Here is a 22,064-nt window from a genome sequence, read left to right on the forward strand (position 1 = left end):
TCTTTTATAAGCTTCACAACCCTATATAGCTCCTCTCCTCAATATAACTCAGAAAAGAACAGAGAAAATTTTCTCTGTACATCTAAATATATTCATAGCATTTTTTGAATTTATAATGCTTTGGTCTCTATTGCTCAGATTAAAGAATTAAAAGCAATAGTATTCCATCACATTTTCTTCATTTTTTAAACTACTCTTAGCCAAAAAAATCATAGATTGCTGTATTTACATTGTATGATTATTTGTTGTTTCAGCTAACTCCTCAGATAAGTTCACTAAAATAAAGAACTGTAGCCAATATATTTTCTTTTTCTAATCGGGCAGTCTTTTATGGCAACATGTAATTTAAAAAGCAATATTTATTTACTTCCACTGTTTTAATTACTTCCTAATGCTAAAAACAATCACAAGTTGATTACATTGTATAATGATAAATAAATTTTTTTTTTTAAATTTTAAAAAAAATTTAAAGAAACACTACCCAAGAAATGATGTGGGAGGTACCTCTGGGTAAATAAACATTTGCTCATCAACTTGGTTTTTAAATCATAATTAAAATAACTTTACAGTCCCCAAAAAACTAATCACATGCAAATGTTTTTTTTAGAATTCTCTATTTTCTTTGACTGAATGCCTTATCAAAATGCCCTTTTCGTTTTTATTCTCCTTCTTCCTTAATAACAAGGTATAAACAAGAGATAACAGTTAAATCTCCAGTGAGGAAAAAAAACAAAACCTACCAAAAAAAAAAAAAAAATCTTGTGACAGTCTCAACATTCTCAATATTTTTCTAAAGTACTCTATTACTGTCAGGATTGCTCATTTCATTTAATTGTAAATAAGGTTGATTTTGCAGCAAGGCAAAATAAAGACAGGAGCTAAATCTTCCCAAGGACAAACAGTTATAAGAATGTCTGAATCTCAGGGCAGATTACCAAGAAAAAGCAAATAAAACTCCTAATAGGGAAGTGGGACTAGGGGGAGGAAAGCAAGACTAAAACATACCTGTCAAGATATTGGAATATGTTTAATAGAGCCAAGTAATTGTTTCCTGATGGCTTCAGTCATGCAAAACTGTAAACTGACTTCTGCACCATGTAGTTCTAAATATCCAGATGGCAATTAAGGGAAGAGAGCAGCTTTGGCTTAAAAGTTTTATTTCAAGAGAGGGGGGAAAAAAGAAGGAAAGGTAAAGAAAGATAAGCCAACATCATGTTTTACAAGACTTGCTCACATGTGAAAGGCATTAAAGTATAGACCCTCCCTGAGAGAATGCTTAGAATCAGTTAAATGGCAATTTGATCCAGCTAAGAGCTATGCAATCATGAGAATGGCTAACTATAGTTAAGGTTTACTATGCCTCCGGCTTTATGCTAAGATTTTTTTTCAAAATGTTTTTATTGAGACATAATTGATTATTAATATTTGTGGGGTACAGAGTTGAATAACTATACCTGTGTATAATGTGTGATGATCAAATCAGGAAATTTGCATGTTTATCATTACTAAAGGTAATCATTTCTTGTGTCCATTAACCAATTTCTCCCTAACCCCCCTCCTCCTCCCACTTTCTCACCTCTGGTCACAACAGTTCTGTTCTCTCCTTCTGAAGCTTCAATATATTATTGTCTGTCTTTCTCTCTCTCTCCTTTTCTTTGTTCCCACTTATAAATGTACATGCAGTATTTCTCTTTCTGTGTCTGGCTTTTATTTTTTTTAGGAAATATAATGGTTTGTACATATCTGTGGGGTACAGCACTGAATATTGATACCTGCATGCATTATGTGATGCTCAAAGCAGGGTAATTAGTATATTTAACATTAGACAATGTAATCACTTTTTGTATCCCTTTACAAATTTCTTGCTATCCCGCCACCTCCCTTTCCCACCTCTAGTAGCCTCAGTTCTGTTCTGTCCTTTGGAAAGTTCAATGAATTATTGTGATTGTTGTACCTTTGTTTTTTTCTTCTTTTATTTATTTGTTTATTTTTTAACTCCCACTTATGACTGAGGACATGTGGTATTTCTCTTTCTGTGCCTGGCTTATTTCACTTAACATAATTTTCTCTAAGTTCATCCTCTTAGGGCTGATAAACGATTTCAGTAAAGTTGCAGGACACAAAATCAACCCGCAAGAATCAGTAGCATTTTTATACTCCAATAATGAACTAGCAGAAAGAGAAATCAAGAAAGCAAGTCCAATAGTCAGCAAAAAAATTAAAATACCTGGAACAAATTTAACCGAGGAGGTGAAAGATCTCTACAATGAGAACCACAAATCACTGCTGAAAGAAATCAAAAAGGACACAAAAAGATGGAAAGAAATTCCATACTCTTGGATTGGAAGAATTAACATTGTGAAAATGTTCATACTACCCAAAGCAATCTACAGATTCAATGCAATCCCCATCATAATACCAATGACATTCTTCACAGAAATAGAAGAAGTAATCCTAACATTCATATGTAATAACGAAAGACCACAAATAGTCAAAGTCATCCTAAGCAAAAATACAAAGCCAGAGGCATAACACTACCTGACTTCAAATTATACTGCAAAGCTATAGTAATCAAAACAGCATGGTGTAGGCATAAAAACAGACACTTGGACCAATAGGACAGAACAGTGAACCCAGAAATCAACACACGTACTTACAGCCAACTGATCTTTTTGACAAAGGCAACAAGAACATACATTAGGGAAAAGACTGCCTCTTCAATAAGTGGTGCTGTGAAAACTGGACATGCATATGTAAAAGAATGAAACTAGACCTGTACTTCTCACCATACACCAAAATCAACTCAAAATGGATTAAATACCTGAAACTATAAAACTCCTAAAAGAAAACACAGGGGAAACAAATCAGGAAGTAAGACTGGGCAAAGACTTTATGAATATGGCCCCCAAAGCACAGGCAACAAAAGGAAAAATAAACAAATGGATTATGTCAAAGTAAAAACCTTCTGCACAGCAAAAGAAACAATCAACAGAGCAGAAAGACAACCTACAGAATGGGAGAAAATATTTGCAAACTGCACATCTGACAAGGGATTAAAATACAAGGGACTCAAACAACTTAACAGTAAAAAACAAGGAACCTGATTTAAAAATGGGCAATGGAGCTGAACAAGCATTTCTCAAAGGAAGATACACAAATGGCCAACAGACACATGAAAAAATGCTCAACCTGACTCAGCATAAGGGAAATGCAAATCAAAATCACATTGAGATATCATCTCATCACAGTTGGACTGGCCATTATCAAAAAGACATAGAATAACAAATGCTGGTGAGGATGTGGAAAAAGGGGAACTGTTGGTGGGACTGTAAATCAGTGCAGCCATTATGGAAAAAAAACAACTATAGATAGAACTGCCATACAATCCAGCAATCCCACTGCTGGGTGTATAACCAAAGGACTGGAAATCATCATGTCAAAGGGATACCTGCATTCCCACATTTATTACAGCTCTATTTACAATAGCTAAGATTTGGAACCAACCTAAATGTCCATCAATGGATGTCTGCATAAGGAAAATGTGATATATATATAATAGACACAATGGAATACTATTTTTGGCCGTAAAAAAGAATGAAATTCTGCCATTTGCAGCAACATGTGCTGAGAATATAGCTTACAGAGTGCCTACCATAATCCTATGAATGAACCTCTGAGAGTTATTACATTAACACCTTTTGCAGGTGAGAAAATTGAAACAGAATGAATAAGAAACTTGCCAAAAGTCATACAGCTTCTTGGTGGTGAAATCAGGATCAAATCCAGAGCCTGGCATTTTAAGCTTTACAATAGAATAAAATGAAATAAAAATATGATACAAAATATGAGTATACTAAAAGGTATCTATGGGAGAAAATTCTGTATTTTATATATTAAATAAGTTCTGGTGGTTCTAATGGATTTTAATGGTCACTTGGCTGTGTTATAGTGATACATAAATGGTAAATTTTCTGGGTATGGAAATGTATAAACTGGATCCGATTCTAGAAGAGAGTTGGTGGCCAGTGTTAGTTTTATTATCTTCTACTAATAGAATGGCATGCATCCTTTTGTATTAATATGGAAAAATATGGATATAAAAGGTTTCTACTAATCCAAATACAGTCCTTTAAATTGTTTAAAAACTTGTCCCTTTATGGTTCACAATTGGGTCAAGTCTGATTATTTCAAATATATATTGTTCATCTTTTGGCAAGGTTCTCTTACAAATCTTACTACTAAGGGAGTAGGAAGTTTGTGTTACCTTAGAAAGTAAGAATAAAAAAGAAAGAAAAGACAAAAATGAACAGAGAACAGATTGCTATATCAGTATGCTATAAAGTACTTACAAAAATATTTGAAAGAAAGATATTTTTCTAAGGCATTAATTTAGGGACTAAAAAAAATTTAAAATTGAGTTATAAATAATGACTTCATTTTGACAAAATCTCAAGCTACTATATTAGAAAAATTATATCAGGTCATATCACTTTGATGTTTTTTAACATTTTAAGTCCTCAGGATATTTAGCCTAATTTATATATGTAAATTATACTTTGTCTTATATTGATGAGGGCTTCATGTTTCATTTCCTTCATTTTACTTTTTTCATTGTCCTCATTATTCAGATTAATGCAAATTTTTCAAAACTTCACTTAACGCAGGACAAATACCAATGAGAGGAATAACAAAGTATTGGCACTCCTTCTATCACAATTAGTGTAGCATATTAATAACATGTAATATTACAATTTACAGTATTTTCTAATTATAAGTTTTCTCATCTTTTTCTTAACGAAACGTGTAAGTTAGATAACCTGTAAGGATGGTAAGGCACAAGTTATTGTTCTTTTACAGATAAAGTAACTGTGTTTCCAAGAGGTACAATGACTTGCCTAAAAATACACAGCTTGATAACTTAAAAAATTTCCTCATTACATATATATATATATGTATGTAATATATATTTATAATAAACACATAAAATATATTAAACACCCCCGCCAGGAATTGCTGATTTTAGGCATAAATGTAATGCAACTCATAACTGAATGAATAATTATCTAGTTTTGTGTTAAATTAATATTTTGACAAATATATCTCATTTTTACAGGAAATTACGCAAAGATTAATGTCTTTTCAGGCCTATTTGAATTGTAGCACAATCTTCTAAGTTATTCAATTGGTCCATGTTTTGTCAACTTTTTTCAAACAAATAAATGGACTCTATTCCGTTGCTTTCAATAGATTAAACTGTATCGGACCACTAGTGTAAATAATTATATTAAACTTATTAAAGCATTTGAGCGCTTTATGGTGAAGATTAGGTGCTGCAATACAAGAAAGCTCTTAGCAAAATGCATGGTACATAGTAAGCGCTTAATAAATATGTGAGTAACACATTCCTTTATAACAACAAAAAAGTGATTTGGTACTGGAGATAAGTATATCTTGACCTTATAATTTAAAATTACTTGATAGTCTCCTGATTTATGCAGTTGAATTATTTTTAACTTCCCAAATATAATGGTTTTCTTGAATGATTCAAAAAGCAGAATGGAATAAGCCAAGCCTCAGAATACCAATTATAACTTCAACCTCATTTTAACATTTCCTTCCAATTTCTTTCATCCACAGGAGTGGACGCTGACCAGTCCATGGCTACAGCTGATTAGCCCATGATTTGTCACTTGATCCAGGAACTGCCCTTATACAGACTGGCATGTGGCCCACAGTGTGCCCACACATAAAAGATCTGCACAGACAGGGAGAGTGACAATAAACTAAACCAATCGGGGTCTCTCCTACAAATTCTAACCAGAGATAAAGAAGTCCGTTGGTAGTAAAAGGATTAGCAGGAAAATCACATATAGAGAAGAGACAAACTGAGTACAGTCTGTCAGGGCAGAGCACTAGAACAACGATTACCAAACCCTATGATGGAGCCCACCCTCCGGATGCTGAACTTAACCTTAGTCTCTATCAGACCTGACTATAATGAAGTTCTCATTCTTTCTTAATGCCTGGTCACGTAGCTATTTCAGAAATACTGTGACTACTGTCATCTTCATTTCTTGGTCACTCCTCAAAATACACTTCCATTATTGAAGTAACAGGAACACCCTCTCTTTCCTAACAAAACAGTTTACTAATTACAGGGTAGTTTTTGATGTATCTACCTGCAGGGTTACTTATTTGTTGCCTATTCTGAGCTTGAGAAGACTGTTAAGGCAATATTTACATAATGTTTGGATTAAATTCTGGTACATTTTATCTGGTGAGTGAGCAAATACTTATGTTAATGGCAGGGAGACTTTTACCTTCCAAAATTATCTTACTTAATTGATAAGACAATCCTGAGAGCAACTGAAGATTTTGAGATTCTCCAATTGGTAAAGAACTCCTCTAAAAAGTATTCAAGATGAACATTGATTTTAAAAGAAATTTTCACAGGAAATAAAATATATACTTGCTGCACTTTATGAAAAGTTGAAACAGTATGAAATATTTTAATTCACTTTGGTATTCTTTTATTTGAGCATATTTAGCCGAATGTGGAAATTTCACATGAAATCGATAAAATGGAACTATAAAATGGGAATGTTATCAATGATTGGTGCATCTTTCATCTCAATGTGATAGCAGAAAACAACTTCAACATTATAAGACTGAAAAGACATACTGGATTTTTTTTTTTACTAGGAAGAAAAGGTCACCTAAAATATTTCCCATTTCATATTCCACCTATTTTTCCTTCATTATTTAACATAGAGCCTTGAACTTTTCCTTGTTTTGTAAAATTTGAACAACAATGATGTGATAGTAGCCAGTTTATCTCATGGCAGATGTCAAGTGGATTTGCACGTGGTTTATTTAGATAAGTTTAAAGTAGCAACTGTAATTTTTGTTGGGTATATGCAGTCGTTTCTAACGTTTCTGGTCATTAATCTTTCACTTTATTGTCTGGATATTTTCTGAGGAAGGGGAAAAGGAAAATAGGTGGTGTGCGTGTATTTGCTTGGCTTATCTTTGATCTGTCTTGCTGGCTTGCATCACCTTTTATAAGAAACTGTTTCACACTTAAGCTGTTACACTGTGGAATGATAAGTGATGACCAGCCTGTGGATTTTCACAGCTGCACAAAAGACATCCAGGTGCACCTGTCTTTTGAATCAGAATCCAGTTAGCCCCTCTCACATTTACAAAATTGCTTATGGGAGAGTCAAACCTGGATGACTTCCAAGCTAGTTAAAAATAGTTCTGGAGAAAAAGTGCAGTGCTTGTTCTTAGCAGCAGAAACGTGAGTGATGTTCAACTGCAGCAGATTCCTTTCAGACAGTTTTGATACCCACTTCAACTTCCAAATTTCTTGCTGAAGTTATCTTGTACTCTTAGCTTTCTTCTGATAAACACATTGCAAATTCAGTCAAACAGCTTTTTATCATTTCAAAACTCGAGCTCAAATTTAATCCTCCTGCCCTGATGAAGCCCAGGAAGCTGCTAGGGCATTTTCATTATATCCAGAGCTGACTGCAGAACTCCTTGCCGTTCTTCAAAACTCTGACAGCATCATTCATTTAGAACAATGTGATCGATCCAGAAGAAGCTGGTGGCAATGAACTCTGAGTACTCATATAGAAGAGAGTATCCTATCTAGTTGAAAAATGTTTCTCTATTCATTCTTTGCCCAGAGATAAAGTATCCCATCATTTGGATTTTAGATCCTAAAAAAAATCTTACAGATTTTCTTGTAGTGTATTAACAGTGCTCACATTTAAATCTCAATCATCAGTTATAGATGTATAATCCCCAGCCAACAACATTAAAGTTGCCTATCATTAATACATTTTAAAATGTATTACTATTTTGCTAAATTTGCAAGATTTTATTACTAAATTATTACTATTACTAAATGAAGATTGCCAATAATTTTTATTTTCATAAGGATTTCAGGTATTGTTTATTTAGAAGCAACTACTAGTTTTTGGTCTATCTAGGAACAGAGTACTCATTAGTGTTTTAGGGCTAACCTAAGAAAATCACAAGGGAAGGAGGTCCTAGGCTGGCTGATACTATGGAAATTAGAGCTGATATAAATCAATCTGAGAGTAAAAAAAAACAGTAGAGTTGAAAAAAATGTAGAGCTTATCTCATGTAATGATTCCTCATCTAGGTTCCTTAAGTACCCAGGGAATAGATAAGCAGGTGTTGATGGCTCATGACCTGTTTTCAATATTTCCAAAAATACCATAGAAATTGCAATTGAAGAGAATGCACTTGTTAACTAAAAGTCAGTTTTATTAGCATTTGTTTGGAATTACATCAGTTCTCTGTGGCACAGCTTGGCATTTCTTCTTATTGTCCAATTAATTTTCTTTGTGATAAGATTGTTTGGTTCCCTGCTATATCCTTGCTACCAGGAGAAAGGATTTGAAGCACCTTCTAAAAGGCAGGCTTCACAGTCTAAGGGAAGTTCATGACCTTGAAAGGTGATCCTCAATAATAGGGCACCTTAATAATAGGGTACTTTGAAAGGTGATCCTCAGCAATAGGGTACCTAAGTCACAGAGGAAAGACTCATTTTCCCAGGACAACCCTATAAAGTGGGATGGGAGGTATGAAGTCATGCAGGGGGAGAAAGCAAATCTATGATGTGAAGTATCAGTGAGATTTAGATTGAGTCTGCTTTTCCTCATTCCTCATTCTAGCCCCTCCATCCTTTTCTACTTTTGCTGTTTTGGGGACTACTCAAGTAGGGATCCAGGGTAGGGATCTCTGGCTAGTGAGACTGAACAAACCTTAGGCTACTGAAGCCTGAATCAAGACCACTACGTGAGCCTCCAAGCACAGCGCAAAGCCAGGCAGTCCCCTTAAATCAGGAACAGGTCTCTTGGTGCTACGGCCACTGGCATTCACTAAGACAAAAACAGGTCCTTGTTACAGACACAGGAATCCCTGCTGGTTTCTAAGGGGGATTGACCTCTGCTCCTGGCCTCCCATGAACAAGCCTTTAGTGGAGCCTTTCACATGGAGTTAAGGACAGTATGGGCCCCTCCTCATATCACCTGCAGATGGCATCAGCTTCTTTCATGAGTGACCAAGTGGAATCATTTGTTGAGAAACAAGCTTGGCATTGGTGGATGGCATGTGATATGTGTATGCACATATTCAACAAATATTTATTGAACACCTGCTATATGCTTGCTAGGCATTGAGATGCCACGCTGAACCACACATTGTCTCTGTCCTTATCGGGCTTACATTCTAGCAGGAAACAAATATATTAAGTATATAGTGAGCAAAAATTACCTCCAATTATGACACAGTGAAATAGAAATGCATAGTGCTATGAGAGATTATAATGGGAGAATTGAATCTATTCTAGAGCATCAGGAAAGGCTTCCTAAGGAAAGTAACTTGTGAGGTATGACAAGGGTGGCCATGTAATTTATGATCCAAAGTGTAACAGCTTAGAGAAGGTGCCACTTTAGAGAGGAAATGTCAATAACAAGTACCCACAGGATAATAGGCACAGACAGGGATTTGGTCACCCTAGCTATGACCTGAAGGAATAAATTGGTAAGATTGAGAAGAATGTGAAAATACCCAACATTTTCTTCTCTTGCCTGGGACTGTTGTTTTGAATTGATTCTGGCAGACTTTTTGGCTCACTGGGTGAGGACTGTTGTTCTATGCTTAAGGTATGAACTATACATTGGTTCAAGTCCAAAATGTCAGAATTTTGGCTTATATTAAAATATTTGAACATTCCTAGATGGAAACTACCACTGGCAAGATCAAACATTCCTCCAAGATCACAAGATTATCAAGAACTCAACTGGAATGGAGGATCTTTGATGAATTATTTCCCCAGCAATCTCATTCCAGAGGATATACAGGGGTACTTCAAAAAGTTTGTGGAAAAAGTAGGATTAAAAGATAATATGATTTATGAACTTTTTGAAGTATCTTTGCTGTGGATTGGATGTCCTCCCAAACTCACTGAGACTTGATCCTCACTGTGACAGTGTTGAGTGTGAGAAATCCTATTGTGGTAGTTGGGAGGTGGCGCCTTGAAGAGATGATTAGGTTGTGAGAAACATACCCTACTAAAGGGGTGAATCCATTGATGGTTTAATGGTGTTCATGGCATGGTTCTTAGGGCTTTAAAAGGAGAGCCAGTGAAGAGGTTAGCTCTTTCTCTGCTTCTGCCATCCACCTTGTGACACCCAGCTTTGCTGTGAAGTCACTATTCAACAACACGGTTCTCCCCAGATGTGTGCCCTGAACTTTGAACTTCCCAGACTCTGAAACAGTGAGCAATAAACATTGTTTCTTTACAAATTACCCAGTTTCAGGTATTTATGTTATAAGCAACAGAACTAGACTAATACAACCCTCATAATTTGAGTCGATTCATCTAAGACCATACTCTTTATCGATTAAAGCGTAAGGAAAGATCTAGGGGGCACCTAAAGTGTTGGCTAGAAAGCATCCACCAGCAATATATGCGATGACTAAACAAGGCTCTCCTATATCAAGAAAGGCTGGTGAAAACTGGGAAAGTAGGTAATGTCTGCTTGCAACTTTACATCCCGGCTGAACAGCCAACTTTCAAAGGAGCTCCAGACTTGCATTACCCCTGAAGGTAATTCAGCTGTCAATCACATGCCAGGAAAGAAACTCTTGAACAGATAATAGGTATTCCTGATACCTACCAAAGGGCCTTGATATTTCAGCAAGCTGCAAAAGAGAAGAAATTTAGAAACTAACATCTTCGTATAATGCATTAACTCCAGACCACTCTAGAGAACATCTCAGTTCCAGCTGCTATTCATTTGTGAAGCACCCCCCAGAACACACACACACACACACACACACACACACACACACACACACACACACACTCCCTCTCTGCACAGAGAGGACCTTATAAACATTACTCTTGCTTTGCCTGTTCTTGAGTTTGACTTCTGTATTTTTCGGAACCTATTCTATGTCATTAATACTCTGCAATTTCAATAGTTTATTCTTTGGCTAAAATTCAGGCATTTAAGTTAATGTCAAATCGACACTTTTTAGCCTAAAGATACTTGTCTCATCTTTGAAGGCATTATGAATAAACATTAAAAAGTGTCATAAATAAACGAACTCATATGTAACTTACACATACTAAAAATGCATACCCAATTATTTGCTGGTAAGTACATAGGTCAGAGCTGACAGGAATCTAGCCTGGATTCTTCTATTTGTTTCTCTGCTTTTATGGCAAGGAAAAAGCAAATCTGTACCAGACCACAGGTATTTTGGTTTTCAACTTTTAAATTAGCTTTTCCATATGCCAAATTCCATATGCTTTTGTACCTTATTAACTTTGTTTATGTTTGTGACCATACCTAACATGTTAAATTACAATCAGGTGCAATAAAGCCTTGAAAACCCTTACCTGCTGGGACTCCCTAATTGAAGAGAATATTTAGTGACTCTTCCGGATGTTGGGAAAATGAAGCAAAAGACAGCAAAGCAAACAGAATTAAGAAGCAAGTACTAGCATCTACTTCAAGGCTTTCTCTAAATCAGTAGTTGTCAACTTTGGTAAGTTTAAGCACTGGCTGGAATGTTTATTGAAAAGCATGTTTCCAAGACACACCTCCAGAAGATCTAAAACAGGCCTCAGGAAGCTGAACTTTTATCCCTCCAGTTGATTCTGAAACAATGGTTCAGTTACCGCACTCTGAAAATCACTGAGTGCTGTGGTCTGAGTGTGTCCCCAAAATTCATGGGTTAGAAACTGAATCCCCAATGCAACAGTGTCTAATGGGAGTTGTTTAGGTTGAATGGGTTAATGCTGCCATAAAGAGCCCTTGCAGGAGTGGGTTCTCTCTCTCTCACTCTTCTGCCCTGTGAGGACACAACCTTGGTCCCCACTTGCCCTTCTGCCTTCTGCCATGCAAGGATGCAGCAAGAAGGTCCTCACCAGACACCAGATACTGGCACCCTGATCTTGAACTTCCCAGCCTCCAGAACTGTCTGTGAGTAAATTCCTGTTCCTTATAAGTTACCCAGTCTGTGGTATTTTGTTGTAGCAGCACAAAACAGACTAAAATACTGACTTACATTATAACAGGTAGGGTAGAGAATTAGATTTTTCTTCATACTTACTTCTAGACACATATTAAGTCCTATATATTATGTTAAATCAGTTGATCTTTACAAAGATATCATGTATTGAATAGTATTAGTTCTATTTTACTTATTTTATTTAATTAACTTGGCTGAGATCACAGTAAATTATAGGCATCAGGTTCCAAATAAAAGAAGTGTGTCATATTACAAAGCTTTTCCTTTCCTTTACAAGGCTGCTACTCTATATACCAAAACAATACAATTAATAACTATTGTCTAAAAACTTTTCAACCATAAATTTAAATTTAGGAAAATCTTTCAGGTTCATCAGACTTAATAAACAAAATCACTTCTTTCACCAAGCTCTCCTTTATCAGAGTTTTATGATAACTCAGACTCCTAGGTACCCAGTAGCCAACCTCTCAGCTAATCAAAATCTTAGTTTAATGTAGGCCAAACCAGGCCCCCTGTGTACTTATATAGCCTTGAATACTTTTCAAAAGGCTTCTAGATACATTACCTCATTTGATTCTTCTAACAATACTAATAGATCACACAAAATAGATGACATCTTTGTCTCTTAGTATCAAAAATCACAACAGGGTTCTCACTTTGCTCCTTAATTCAGAGGCATTACCATCTCAGCCCTTTAACTCTTATACACAGAATTTATTTGAGCTGCTCCCCTGCCCTGTGAGCTTGGCAGCTTTGTGTCCCTATATAACCTCATGACTGCAGAGGCCAGCCCAGGAGGCCAGCCTACTCAGCAAAAGATGACATTAATAGAGGATCTAGCTAAAATGCCTTATTTTTCTATGGGAAAATGTGTAATTGCAGAAAAAATTGTTCTCCTTTTATTCAAATTTAAACATTTCATGATGAAAATGATATATTTTAAACATTTTGTTTCCTATTTTACAGTTATGGTTTCAAATAACTTGTACCTGTATATCTGATAGTTACGCTAAATTTAAAATATTACAATTAGCAATGGCTAATTGAACTCTGTATCCATTTGGAAACAATCTTATTCTAATTTAATGTCTTTATACAAGACAACAAAATTTTACAGGAGGCCTTTTAACAGTAACATTTTAGGGACTCAACAGATCCCAGACCTGGCAAATGCTTGGCTGGCAGAGGTGCCATGTATGGGGTGTTTCAGAAGCAGCCAGCCATGGCTGTTAAAGTCATCACAGAGAGAGAAAAAAATTCAAATCATCTTGCCCATTTCAATTGTAATATTTCTTCTACTTCCAGTTTACAAATGTGTAAGGAGAAATTTGGTAGAGATGTGTGTGAATCTAAATGTACTTCACAAAGAAATGTAGAGAGAGATTATTCTATCACTAATTAACAGTGGTATTTGCCAAAACACATAACATGGCTTACTTAAACACATAACATAACATTTAAAAAGTTGTTTGTTCTATTGAGGAGTAGTTTGTAACTAGATGAATTTATTACCAAGCAGAAATCAAGTGTTATAAGACCCTTCTCCTTCTTGGAAAGAGTGTAATAGAAAAGCAATGTGATATGATTTTGATATTTTTATTACAACCCAAAAGTACAATAAATGAAAGTGTTGCTGAATTTGAATTATATCATCACATCCTTGACAATGATCATATAAAAATCCAAAAAAAAAAAAAAAAAAAAACATAGAGAGATGAGCAACGAATATGACAAATGTCCAATAAAAAGTAAAATATTCAGCTTTTACATTAAAAATTAGGGGCAATTTTTTAATTAAAATATTAGGGAAGGTGACAAGATATTTGATAAAGAATACTGTGAACTGGTATCTGTCTTCTACACCACTGCCACACTCCTTTCCAAAACCTAAATGGACTTTAGTCAAGGTTAACTAACTCTATTCTAGTGCTACGGATGGGTCCCTTGGCTATACAATTTGTACTTTAATTCTCCTGGAAAATTGCAAGAAGCCAAATGAAACCTTTCACATTTGTCCAGAGGGAGGAGAGAAGAAAGCCATGATTCAGACCTCACTATATTACCTTATGGAAAATGTGTCTCTTTTCAGTGTCATTACCCAGGAAGGTAACACTTTCTTGACCCTACCACTTAAAAGCTAAGATGTAAAGACTCAACATCAAGGTCATGGACACTACTTTCCTGCTACACAGTTGATCTTGGAAGGTCAAGATAGTTTCCTCCCTCCATCAATCATTAGCCAAGGTAAGTGTTATAGTATATGGTTGCACGAGCTAAATATAGATAAATGCTAATTGGCTCATTTTATAGCACCAAGTACAATGAGCACGAAGTGCAATGAGTAAAAGCTCAGATTTATAAACTGCAAGTTTCCAAGAAGAATCCAAATATACTAAGTTTTCAATAGAAATCTTCATACCTTTGATGTGTGCTAAATGGTACTACTAAATTCCAGCTGTGATGAGTATCCTAGGAAACAGCCTGAAGTTGTGAACTGTTAGCTTGTCTGAGAGTCAAGATATCTGGCTCTACCACAAATATGAGTGGGATAATGGGCAAATTGTTCTAACTCTGTTTGCTTTCATACATGTGTTAAATGGGTATAGTAACATCGGGTATGTTTACATCACAGATATTAGAACAGTTCAATATAGAAAAGGAATTTGAAATCAATTGGAAAAAGTTTAAAGTGCTATTTAATTATTATGTTATAATTACATAGAAAATGACATGCCCTGACAAATTTAGGTTAAAACCTGTACACAGTCTGTTTATTGGTAAAAGTAGCAGAATCATGAACAAGGCATTATTCCATTTAAAACAATGCAGCAAATGCATATTAAACAACCTTCTTTACTAAAAGTGTGACTTCACCCTCATCCATTCAAATGGTATTATCTAGCCCGAAGTGAGTTCATTTCTTAACATTATACAGGAAATAGCATCTCACATATATACAAGTTTCATTCATGTGATAATGACTAATGATCATCTTCTGATAGGCTGATGGAATGGTGACATGAACATGGGATTTATGGTCATATCTGGATTCACATCTGTACTCTGACACTTTCTAGTCGTGTGACATTGGGTAAGCTTCAACCACTTGACTCTCCCTTTCTATTATCTGTGATTATAAAAATGTTTCTCACAGGGTTTCTGTAAAGATCAAACAAGAAACTGAGTATAAAGGTTATTTGTTAACAGAAAATTGTTGTGAAATATTTTTATTTATTATTATGTGGATATAGAGAGTTCATAAATATGCCACTTATTTCTGAAAATTTAAATAACTCCCGTAAGTTTTTATCTCCAAACCAATTTCCCACATATCTCTAAATACTCCCCACACTGAATTTCTGTCCTATGTACTATAAGTGGACTCATTGTCTCTCGTCTTGTGCATTCTTGCCTTTTTGCTTAGCGCACATGCCACACTCTCTCTTGCTATATCTACATAAAACATGGTCCCTGCTCTGCTCTGTCCATCCTTTAAGACCCAGGTCAACGGCCACTTCTTCTGGGAAGCCCTCCTGATCCTTAGGCTCCATACTTACTGATCTCTTCTGTAACACTAGTGTTGCCTCATTTCTTAAAGCATTTCTTTTTGGTACCACTCACTCGGCACTTACTGTACCCACATCCGCTTTCACAGTTATCTCTTAAAATATTGTGTATACATCTCATATTATACTTTATCTTTTTATACACCTATACGCCTAACCAATTTATCCTTCTGTATTTGTAAATTGGAAGTAGAATACAGTATTCAACTTATCCTGCCATTAGGATGCAAGATCCCTCAGTTTAGAGGACACGAGTCAGACTTTTCTAGCCCCAACATATATAGGGAAGTGTATTACAGGCAGTAGTCAATGCGTGTAATGACTGATATAAAAGAAATTAATGAAAATGTGATGACTGATATAAAAATTGAGATAAATATATATTCCATGTGACAGGGAAGTATTTGGAAAAATATAGTATCTTTCCAATGATTTTCCAGTTGCAATTTGCATAGTGTGCCATTTCAGTTCACATATATTTAACAGACTTGCCAGAAAAAGAGAGTGATATAAAACAACCCATTTTAAAGTTTAGAAGGCTACCACAGATTAAAATAAAACCCATTTTTGTTCACAGGGGAGAACATTTTAAAAAACTGCAAACCATAGCACATTTGGAAAAAATCCATCCAATATTGACTAAATTAAAACATAAATCACTGATGAAAAAGAATAGACTCAAGCAATTGACTAAGTAATAATGGAAAACAAAATAATAGAACATGGGTGAATGATAACTATAGCCAACATTTTAAATGAGAAATTATGAAATAAAAACAAAGGAAACAAATACACAAGCAAGTGATCCCCTATCTGCCAGCTCCTTAGCTATAATAATGAGAATTTGTTGCATTTTAGTTACCTAAATTATCGTATCTATCTTAATCTACATACATTTTTATGTAATAGAAAAGAAAGTTTACTCAATTACTTTACTAGATTTCAGGAGCTAATAATTATTAAGATATATTAAATGTCAGATACCATGATGGGCATCTTTAGAAACATATTTCTTTTTAGTCTTTGCAAAACTCATCTTCTGAACTCCTTAAACTACTTATTTTCTTTATTGTTAATTTGACAATTATCCCTACACTATTTTTTAATATTCTTTCTATTATTTGTTGGAACTATTTCACTCTTATCCTGTCATTTTTTCATTTACTTATTTAATCTGGTTACATACGAGGGTACTCCAAAGGGTTGGTGGAAAAATAGAATTAAAAGATAACACAAATCTTTGCATAAACTTTCTGAAGCAGCCTCATACTTATTTAATGGCTGCTACATGCCAGATACCGTTTTTTAGCTTTGGACATAGAATAGCAGACACGACAAAGTCCGTCACCTAATAAAGCCTTTATGTTGTGACTCGATTCTTTGTACATATATGCACTGTGTACCCAAACTAGACTGTTAGCTTCTTGGAGTTACTTCTTTAATTTTATTTATTTGCATCCTCTACAGTTTCTAGCATGGTAAGCAGTTAATTCAAAATTGGCATTCAGGGCCAGCCCCGGCTCACTCGGGAGAGTGCGGCGCTGGTAGCACCAAGGCCGCGGGTTCGGATCCTATATAGGGATGGCCAGTGCACTCACTTGCTGAGCATGGTGCAGACCACACCAAGCCGAGGGTTGTGATCCCCTTACTGGTCAGAAAAAGAAAAAAAAAAATTGGCATTCAATAGGTATATATTACTTTGTTTTAAACTATTTTAAATATCATTATTGGATTAAATGGCATTTATTCCTCTACTTTCAAAATTCAAGGGATAGTATTACATCAAATTCTAATTATCTGGTAATTAGAATTATCTGGTAATTATCTGGTGATTTCTCAAAGGAAAGTCTAATAAGTCTAAGTGGGTATTCCCCACACTCCACATGGTCTGCCCCTACTGAAACACAATTATTTATGCAGATTTCTAGGTCAGATTTCTGTTCTAGTTGGAAAAACACCTGAATTTATTTGTTTGTTTGTTTGTTTGTTTATTAAATTTTATTTTATTTTGTCAATATACAATGTGGTTCATTATTGTGGCCCATTATCGAAACCTCTCTCCCTTCTCCCTCTCCCCCCTCCCTCCCAACAAACTCATATCTGTTCACTTGTCATATCAACTTCAAGGAATTGTAATTGTTGAAAAAACACCTGTATTTAGAATGGCAATAGTTTATCTTCAACTTTAAATTTTTAATGATTGTCAATAACATGATGAACATCCTCTTAATTAAAATATCCTCATAAGGAATAGAACAAGACTACTTCTTTAATCATGTTGATAAAATTTGGCATCTGAAAATAGGAGTTCTTGATTTAATATTAAATAGAAAAATTTCACTTAGAATTATATTTGTCTTAGTTTGGGATGCAATAACAAAAATAGCATACATAGACTGGGTAGCTCCAACAACTAACATTTACTTCTCACAGTTCTGGAGGCTGAAAAGTACAAGATCGAGGTGCAGGTATATCTGGTGTCTAGTGAGAGCCTATCTCCTACTTCATAGATGGTTGTCTTTTTACTGTGTCATCATATGGCAGAAGGGGCAAGGGAGCTCTCTGAGGTCTCTTTCATAAGGGCATTAATCCCATTCATAAGGGCTCTACCCTCATGACCCAATCACCTTCCAAAGGCCTCACCTCTAAATACCATCACACTGACAGTTAGGATTTCAACTCATGAATGTTGGGGAGACATAAACATGTACTTAATTGCAGCAGACTATATACACACTGTACTATTCATTTTTCTTAGACAGCCGAAGCTAGGGTAGTATTTCTGGACCCCCAAATCCACAACAATAATTCTCTGATTTTTTTTCATTATTCTTTGAAAGGCAGCACAGCATAGCAGTTCAATACATGCGTTTGAATCATTACTTTAGACAAAAATAGTTTGTTTCCTCTTCTTAAGACTCGTATGAGAGTTATTTTATAAAAATACATAAAAACACTGGTACTGAGCCTGTCATACAGTAAGTGGTCATGTCAGATAATGACAGACCTTGGTATGTGAGTCAAAAAAGACCCTTCTGAAAAGCTTATGTTCTTTAGAAAAGTTTATCTTAAAACTTTTCTGAGACCAGATAGCAAGGTATATGTTGTTATATAAATATTTTGCATATGTGTGTGAGTCTGGGAGCCCCCAACGTTGGTCTAGACACATTATAATGAATGAAATTGGCTGTGGATTGACACAGACAACACCATGGCCAGGAGGGGGAAGAGAGAGGTCATGTTTGCAGATTAATGAAAGATGAAGTCATTCTGCTTTCAAAAACCAAACATATAAACTGTATATATTGTTGTATTTAATCCCCTAACACAATATAGTTATTAAACTGTAATCTGTTTATATTACACATGAGAAAACCGGGGACAGAAATTTTAATATGGTCAAGTTCATGCAGAGATTTAATTCAGGATTTGATCAAACTAGAGAAACGACCAAGGGCCCCCAATTGCAATATGAGGAAAATAAGGGCCTTGCAAAGGATGTTTCAAGTTTGAAAGCTTTTAAAGGCCAAGTGTTATGTAAACATATGAAGAAGCTTGTGTATGCTTGTGTATGTGTGATATAAAAAATTGAGAGTTGAGGGGACTATGGAAAATAGAGAGCTCAGTAACTTAGCCAAAGCCATTGACATTTAATGTTCCTCTTCTCCTCTCCCAGTGTTCTTCCATTTCTCCCTCTCTCCCTCTCTTTCTTCTTTCTTTATCACTAATCTGGTTAAATAAAGCAGACCATTTTGAACCCCTGCTTTAGGATGTGTCGCAAAGATGCTATAAAAATTAAACTCCTACCACTCCCACCATGGTGAATGAACAAGAGATATTCAGAGAACTGGAGATTTGGAGACCTGCCAGTGTAAGGTGGCAGACTTGTCATTTTCATCCCTTAACTGTCATAACTACATTTTACTACCATAGATTAGTTGTCCCCCTCCCTCAACTATCATTACTTTCTGTTTGTTAAACCTCTTAACAGAACTGTATTCTATGAATCTTCTCAAAGAATTAAATGTGAAGGAATAGAATATTGCTCGGTCAGTATAATCAGCATATTCAGGCAAAAAAAGATATTGAAAAAAATAAAGTATTTTAATTTTAAAATAAATATTTTATTTAAAATAAATTTGATTTGGTTTCTTCTTGGTGGTGGCTATTAGCATGGAAGTTTTAGAGAAATTGCATATAGCTAAAATTTCTAGGTCTTTACCTTTCTAATTTTGAAAACCTTCCTTTGGCCAACTTTGCTTATTTAAATATTTTCCATATTTCAATTATAAAAGCGGTAAATCATTAATCTCTGCAGAGTGCCAAATTTTCAGCCTGCCCAGGATGCCTAGATGTCTAGCACATGCCCTCACTGTAAATCCATCGAGCACGTGATCTGATTTTTGGATCAGAAAATGCAGTTTCTGTATAACTGATACACAGATGCATACATTGTCCCTTTTAACCTCTTTTTTTTTAAGCCACATTTGGGCCTTGGAGAAATTATAATGAGGAAATTTATTTCAAGAAACTCCCACATTAAATAAAGCAGAATTTATGTAAAACCGGTTCCAACATGTGTCTTTCAGTGTAGCTCCCTCCCTCCAATCTAAGCTACACGTCAGCCACATTAAAAAAGGCTGAGCTGCATCTTCCAGTTAATTTGAACTCCTTGCCTGTTTCTATCTATCTGTAAGCAATCAAAACAGTTCTGAGCCCTAAGAGACTCCTCGCCCACATTAGCTACTTCTTTTATGCAGTATTGCTGGTATGGAGGATGGAAACAAGCAGCAGTGGCTGAAACAGGTATCTGCATTTCTGCCTACATCAAAGGGCCATATTTTCCTTTCATGTGACTTAGAGTTTTCCAGAGGACAAAAGATCCATGCTTAGCCACAGTATGCTATTTTGCATTTATAAACACTCATCCCAGATTCTCTGGGATCTTCTGCATGTCCAGAGACACTCAGGCACTTCACCAGAGATTCTCTGTTCCTGTTATCAAGTCTTTGAATATATGACAATAATTACTGTTCAGAGAAATGCTAGAAGAACACGGGAAAGCTCCCAGGTGCCACTCCTTCCTGCATCTCCTTTCTCACCCCATCACTGAAACCTGAACCAGCCAATTAGATGAACAGCCTGACAGTCACTCCTGGATACAGTACAATGCCTGAATCTTACTGCAGCTGCTAAGAATGACAATTCAATTCCAGTGTGGAATCCAACAACAAAAGACTCCCAGACTTCCTGGGAGTCAGAAGACTCTCCTTGTCCATCTTTGTATCTCAGTAAATATGCATTTATTGCAGAGTACTTGGAAGGTTTAATTCTATAAAAATAGATATGAGCATGGAAATTGTGACCCTAGTTTTAGCAACTAGATGACTCACCTGAAGTGGACTTGTTCAGCTTGCAAGGGCAGCTCACATATCTGCATTCTCATAATACACCTCGAACTCCCAATCACAGAACAGGGTGTCCTAGGAACCACTCAATTTCCCTGGGGCTACAGACCACAGACTTTCTACCTTAGCAGGCTGGACAATCTACAAAGTTCTTTCATACGTCTATCCCACTATAAAATCAGCTCTCATTTATGATAGGCTCTAGAAAGTATCAGAGCTAAGAATAGGATCCTGAATCACGCATTTCTGAGATACATGTCTTGTCCTTTACTAACTACAAATACACAGCATTCAGGTAGCTCTGACATGCAGTAACTAGTACTTTTGTATTTATACCTATTAAAGGAAGGGAAAATAGCAAGGGCTACCTCATTTTTTCTAGTATGTAATGCATTCTCCTTTGCCTCTGCCAAACTGATAAGGACTACATGAAGCATTAATCCTCAGGAAACCAACTCACTAATTTTTTGAAGTGAAATGACTCCTAAGGGTCAAGAGGATTTAAGTAAAGAGAAAATAGAGGAAATTAAAGAAGTTATACTTACTACCTGCTATTTAGTAGGCATTGTCTTACGTTTTTCACACATTATTTTATTTTATTTAATAAAACAATTTTTCATCATAAACCCCTAAGATAGATCTTCTTAGTCACATTTTACACACAGAGAAAACTGATACAGAGAGAGGTTAAGTAACTCACCCAAAGTTATATAGTTTAGTGAGTAGCAGAGCTGGAATTAGAAACCCAATCTACTATACACCAGAATTTATTTAATAGAGATAAACTGTGATCGTTGCAGTTAGAGGTCTTAAGAAATGCTGCTGGTGATAGAGAAAACTCTGAAAAGATACAGATGTCTGAATCTCTGTGCCTGTAGGAGGTCTAGGCTCTTCATTGCTCTTTGATAGAAGGGTGGTCATGATTTAAGGGATATATCTCCACATCAACCCAGTTGTTCCATAAGACACTATCTGTCTGTGTCCAGTCTTTGCTATACTTCAAAATCTG

General features: G+C 35.6%; 1 protein-coding gene across 7 annotated transcripts in view; it reads right to left on the minus strand.

The window, feature by feature from the left end:
- LOC134363293 (neurexin-1) overlaps positions 1-21,177 on the minus strand; it is a 765,130-nt gene extending 743,953 nt beyond the window's left edge. For all 7 annotated transcript variants that reach the window (XM_063078880.1, XM_063078883.1, XM_063078879.1 and 4 more), the window contains exon 1: positions 21,041-21,177. The gene's annotated coding sequence lies outside the window, so the exon portion shown is untranslated. The remainder of the gene's footprint in view (positions 1-21,040) is intronic.
- Positions 21,178-22,064: the final 887 nt, after the last annotated feature.

The sequence above is a fragment of the Cynocephalus volans genome, chromosome 14 (assembly GCF_027409185.1).
Source record: "Cynocephalus volans isolate mCynVol1 chromosome 14, mCynVol1.pri, whole genome shotgun sequence".
Taxonomy (NCBI): domain Eukaryota; kingdom Metazoa; phylum Chordata; class Mammalia; order Dermoptera; family Cynocephalidae; genus Cynocephalus; species Cynocephalus volans.